This window comes from Pomacea canaliculata, linkage group LG3, assembly GCF_003073045.1.
Source record: "Pomacea canaliculata isolate SZHN2017 linkage group LG3, ASM307304v1, whole genome shotgun sequence".
NCBI lineage: Eukaryota > Metazoa > Mollusca > Gastropoda > Architaenioglossa > Ampullariidae > Pomacea > Pomacea canaliculata.
In genome coordinates, this window is record NC_037592.1 from 2,180,733 (window position 1) to 2,186,734 (window position 6,002).

Here is a 6,002-nt window from a genome sequence, read left to right on the forward strand (position 1 = left end):
TGTGAAATGTTTCTGCATATACTTTCTAGATTGGGATCTTTAATGCCTATTACAGATATTTTACCATAAGTACATGCGCGCATTTCTAATGATTGATTGATTGATTGATTGATTGATTGATTGATTGAATAATTAATAATGAACAGATCTCAAACCAGGAGAATAATGAACACAAACATACCTTCACTCGAAGAAACGGATACAAAGGTGGAAAGCAGCAGAAGAAAGGCCCAACGTCTCTCCATTTTTGTTTCTTCTTGCTTTTGTTCGTCCAGATGTAAGTCGACTGATAGTTGGTGTAGACTGGAAAGTTCCATGTCGATCTCTCTCTATATATACATATTGTCTTTGGAACCGCATTCACTAATTCTCATTCTCCCCACCACCTCAGTGTCACCTGACTTGGGTGTTTGTTTGTTTATTGGCATGCACCAATAAACAAACAAACACCCAAGTCAGGTGACACACCTACCCTTAAATGCTCGATTGTTTAATAAATAAGTGTATATTTATTACAGGTTGTCTGGTACACTAAGACCTCTGCATGCAGAAGAAAGCAAAGAAAGAACAACAGTCACAATGCTTGTACTTGATGACATTCGTTAAAAAGATCGAATGTTGTTTGGAGGCAATAAATCCTGAGGGCGGAGGAAGGCGAAGTGGTGACAGGAGTCAAGAGGTTAATTGTGAATAACACTTGCAGCTCCGCCCTCGTCAACATCAACCTTGATGACATTTTAACAGAACTTGGGCTGTCATACGTTTGTTCAACACAAATGTTGTAATAAAAAGTATTGATAAGCACACTTAGCTACAGCCAATATTTTATTAAGTGGATGCACACAATGTCCTGTAATGAGATATCGGCAATAATGACTATAGTAATGAAAGTAATGATATTATTGACGCAGCCAATGGGAGATCTCCAGCTCAGGTCCAGCGAGCTCACTTTTGCGATCTCGTGAAATGAGTTCAATGCTCAGATTTTGTGAGTTGATATCCTTGATGCAATGAGTACTTGTGAGGCCGTCACATCCAGCATCTTCCAGACACGAGTCCACACCTCCCCTCGACATGGGATCACGTGACGTTCACAGCTGCTTCTGTTATTTTCACCAAAGCAATCAATTCACAGACTGGATGTAGCAGGAGGTGGATGAGGTCAGCTGACTGACTCAAAGCCACCGTTACTCCATTGTAAATGTTCATTAACTTTAAAGTCAGTGACGTGTACAAAGTGTTTCAAAACGCAAATCTGACCATCGACCAGCGGTCATCAGACACGTCGTCCTGAGGGCGGACTGTGTGTGTGACAGTGAACAGCGAGTTGTCTCCGGCAGGCCTGGGAGGGGAGATCATCTGCACGGCGTAAAAAGTGTTGTGCCGGGTTTCACGAACGCCTTTAGTCAGAGGGGAGGGTCCAGATGTGCGGGGGCGGGTGTCTGATTGTTAAGTGGTGGGGTTCTCCCATGTTGGTTTGTTTGTTTGTTTTGTTGTTGTTGTTGTTGGTTTTTTTTTTCATATCTTTTGAGGTCGCGCTCTGTGACCGCCAATACATTTCAGTTTTGTATTGTAATTTCGTGTGAATGTTTTATGTCCACTGAGAAGTGATTGGTTTCGTTGCTCGCATCGGGCGCGTGGAAGTTTGTCTGTGTGTGTGCGAGTGTGTCTGAGAGAAAGTCCCACGACGCCCGATCGCGTCTGGCGACAGTGTACACCACTTGTCATACAGTCTGCCTCACCTGTACTCGTACACTGGGTTCACGACCTCTTCTACCAACTATGGAACCACAAACAAAATCCTCAGCGGGTAAAGTAGTGCCGGCCTAATCACTCCATCACTCAGGATGATTCAGAAGTTATTTATTTTGATTATTATATTGAATTTAGTAACCTTCGAGCATGATCTGTTAATAACACACAAAGGAATATGTAACAAGGACTAAACTAAACTAATGGTGTCCTTTCTCAAAAGTTTGATTGTCAGGCTACCGGTGTTTTTGACCGTTTCCCGTTTCGACTACGAGCCTCAGACGATTCGACCTCAACGCTGGGCCGATTCGACCACTAACCTCAGTTAATTCAACCTTCAAGTAAAAACATTATGCTATCGGTTGTACAAACCCTGCCTTTGTTAATTATCGTTTCAAACAGCAGATCACGAGAAGAAGCAGGACGTCTCCAGTGTGAGGAGAGTTTGAACGAGTTCGCGAGAGCCAATGGTCTGTGATGCTACAACATTCAGTTGAACAGTGAGAAACACAGGAAACGTTAGGTTCAATTATTACAGCTTGCAAAGAGATGTGGATAGTGCACTATTTTTTCCTTGATATCACTGCGCGAGTAGGTGTTTGATCGTCTGCTACAGAGTAACTACAAGTCACATTTAAATAAAAATAACACGAAAAAGCTAAACACACACAACTCACGATTTATTTTTGGTTTCGATAAAAAAAAATTTAAAACAAAAGCACGAAAATGTCTGCTAAATCACTCAGCAACCCAGCGTCTGTATTCCTGGCTGGGAGTCGAGTGGAGGCAGGAGGTCCTGTCTTGCTACACGGACACCGCGACCTCAGCCAGGTGGAGCTGTGACCTATGGCAGGTTAAAGGTCACGACTCATAGTCATCAAGTATGTTTGGCCAGCTGGCGGTTTTGTGCATATCTAAAGTGCGTGCTTCTTTCTGTCTCTGTTGAGTCGGTAGTGATGGGTGTGCCGGAACTGAGACAGACAGACAGACAGACAGACAGACAGACAGACAGACAGACAGACAGACAGACAGACAGACAGACAGAGTAGACCGGTCATCACAACGACACTGGGACAGAAGACAGCAGGACGCCCTGTCTTTGTTCTCGCAGGACAGCAGCAGCATTGTCGTCGTCGTCATCGTACATCAAGTGCCAGGTGTGCTAAAAATAAGAATACATATCTTGGGCACTTCAAAAAGGCCGCAATGGTTTTGTTTTTTTTGTTTAATTTTGTTGTCGAGTATCGACGCTGTGTGGCTGGAGAGTTCACTTGTAGTCTCGTGAGGTCCACTCAGCGCGAGCAGCGACGATGTGAGGTTAGGGTCAGATACAGATGACTGTGATGACAGAAGTTCTTTCTCATCAAACGATGCCTAGCTACTCGCTATCAGTTGGTTTTCATTTGTCAAAGAAAACATAAGATGGCGACTTCCACACTCGACACGCAGCTGCGTTGTCCATGTTCTTACATTGACCTCAGGACTGATGGTTACTTGAAGATTAACATTCGTGTGTGTGTGTGTGCGTGCGCATAGTGAATGTGTCAATGTATTACTAAACGGAGAACTTAATCAGTTGGTTGAAAAGTAAAGTTTCAGTTTAGGACGACGACGACGACGACGATGATGCTGATGACGACGACGACGACGATGACGACGATGATGACGACGACGAGAGCAAAACTAATGCAAGCAATTTCGTCTTCTCTAAACCTCAATTGTCGTGTTTCCTCACTAAGTCCTAGAGGTAACATCGGTAAGCACTGTAGGTGTAAACTTCGTCGTGGCTTGAGATGTTGATAGTAATCGTCGTTTAACGCCTCTCGGTCCGATTGGATGTGCCCCACTACAAGCCCCGCCCCCTGCGTGACGTCACGCGGTGGAGTCCTGACTGGGGCCTAAGGTAACTGCTTATTGGTCGGTGTGTGAGAGACGGGTAGAAAGGGGCACAGTTCATTCCATTGTTTATGGGTACCCGGTAACTACCTGCCAGGTGACACAACGCCACGGCAGCTACTCGCAGGTAAGCTTTATGTTGGTCATTACAGGTTGATATGTTAGTTTGTGAAAAGTACCAAAACCCACTACTTGTTTTTCTTGTGATTTCTTTGCTTTCTTTGCATTTGCCCTCTAGTCCCCAATATGCAATGGCTGACATGACAGATGAAGTAACGGTCTGTTGTTTTTGTTATTTACTTCATTGTTATTTACTTATTTGACAGGAATGGACGCGACGGAAGGACCGCTGTCAGCCAGCATGGCTCAGCCCGAGTTTTCCATATGTTTCAGCCCCTTCACGGAGCCCAAGATAATGTTTTGTGGGCACACAGTCTGCCGCTGGTGCTTGCTCACCTGGCTACAGGTGCAGGGGACAGATGCCGGTTGTCCTCGTGTCGCCACATCATTTTGGCGGAGCACGTGGGGCACCTTCACATGGATCACGTGGCAGACGACCTGCAAACAGACCGTGTCATGACGGCCACAGCTCGCGGCACCATTGAACTCACCCGTGACAGTTGTTCATGTGTGAAAATCTCCTGTGCTCTTCGCGCACCTGTCCGCGTGCCAACTGTCCAGGACCACAGGATGCACACAGTGTGCACAGGCGCGAGGCGGAGGCTAGACAGAGGGTCAAGAAACTGTCCTGTAAAGTTCAGTCCATGATCGAGTCAGTGAATGTCCTGAAGAAGTTCCTGAAAGACATACAAGAAGATATCCGTGGTCGGGGCGAGGGGATGAAGATGGAGGTTCAAGACCTTTATCTAGTTTATCGCCTTTTTCCAGAGTGAGGCTGACGAGGTGAGCACCATGCTCTTGACGCACCAGCGCCACCTGCAGCGCATGGCCGACAGTCGCCAGGTCGTCGTCATCATGCTGATGATGAAGCCGATGAAGAAAAGAGTTCAATGTATGAGGAAGACCCTGACAACCGTCTACGAACTGTTCGTGCTCCGTCATCAGACTCTCAGCGAGTGTTGGAGTGCACTCTCGTGATCTTCTGCCTTTTCTTAGTGTCTCCTCCTCTCTAGACATGTTTTCCGTAAATAACCTACATTGATAAATACACGGAAAGTATGTTTGTGTTTCATCTTTTATTACCAACCCTTATTTTCATACAACATTGCATAATCACCAGTCAACTACAAATGGAGGATAACAGGTTTACAGCAAAACAAACAATATGGCGGAAATGTGTGGCAACATTTGAAGGAGAGAAAGAGAGCAGGAGATATATATATATATGATGGAAACATTTTCTTTTAATGAAGTGTAGGTAAATTCAGTTTGAAGCTAACTGCATGGGGACTGATGTAGCGTGTGTAAATCCTTGAACTACATTTTCAATTTGAAGTTTTCAAGTATACTATTCAGATGAGGATGTGTCCTTGTCTGTGTATTATTAGCCACTACACACTTATCCAAAACAATCTTGATGTGCCCCAGGTGCGACAGAACTTTGTTTGAGAAGTCTGTGACTGGTGAAAGTAAATAATAACAAAATGATGTGTGTGTGAATGCACCAACCCACAAATAAATTAGTTTTTCATTAGACGAGACATCTTTACAGTCTTGTGATTGCTTGTTGGAAAAAACGTGTGTATGTAGGTTTTGGTATGTATACCCTGTGAATTAAACTCATCCACCTCTTTAAATCCCTTTCAAGCGTTAATTTTATCAACTTTTTATCGTCAGATTTACTTGCTTCCTTAAAAACAATCATCGTCGTCGTCGTCGTCAACGGAACATTTACTAATGAATAAACTGATTCAGTTCTTAGTTTCTTGATACATTGTACACTTCACGTCGCACTTTGCTGGGTTTTCTTTATGAGATTACTTTAATACCGAAATATCGACACTAAGTCCATCTATTTACAGGTGTGCATATACCTATGTATGTTTAGTTTATAGCAAATTCTCCCCCCCCCCACACCTCTCTCTGTCTCGCTCTCTATCTCACTCTCTCTCACACACACACTCACACTTAGACAACCTTCAATGTGCCTCGGTTCATACCTACGATCACCTCATTGTTCGGTTCAGTAAGCACACCGACTACCTAGAGGCTGTTCAGCAGACTGACTGCCTGTCAGAGGTCATTGTGCTAACTCGGCAATTAACTGACCAGCAGTGCAGTTGATGTACCATTCTCTCTCTTTCACTCACTCACTCACTCAACACAAACACTGTGCTCAGCCAGGACCTGCTCTTGCCTCCATCAATACGACAAACTATTCCATCTTTATACTT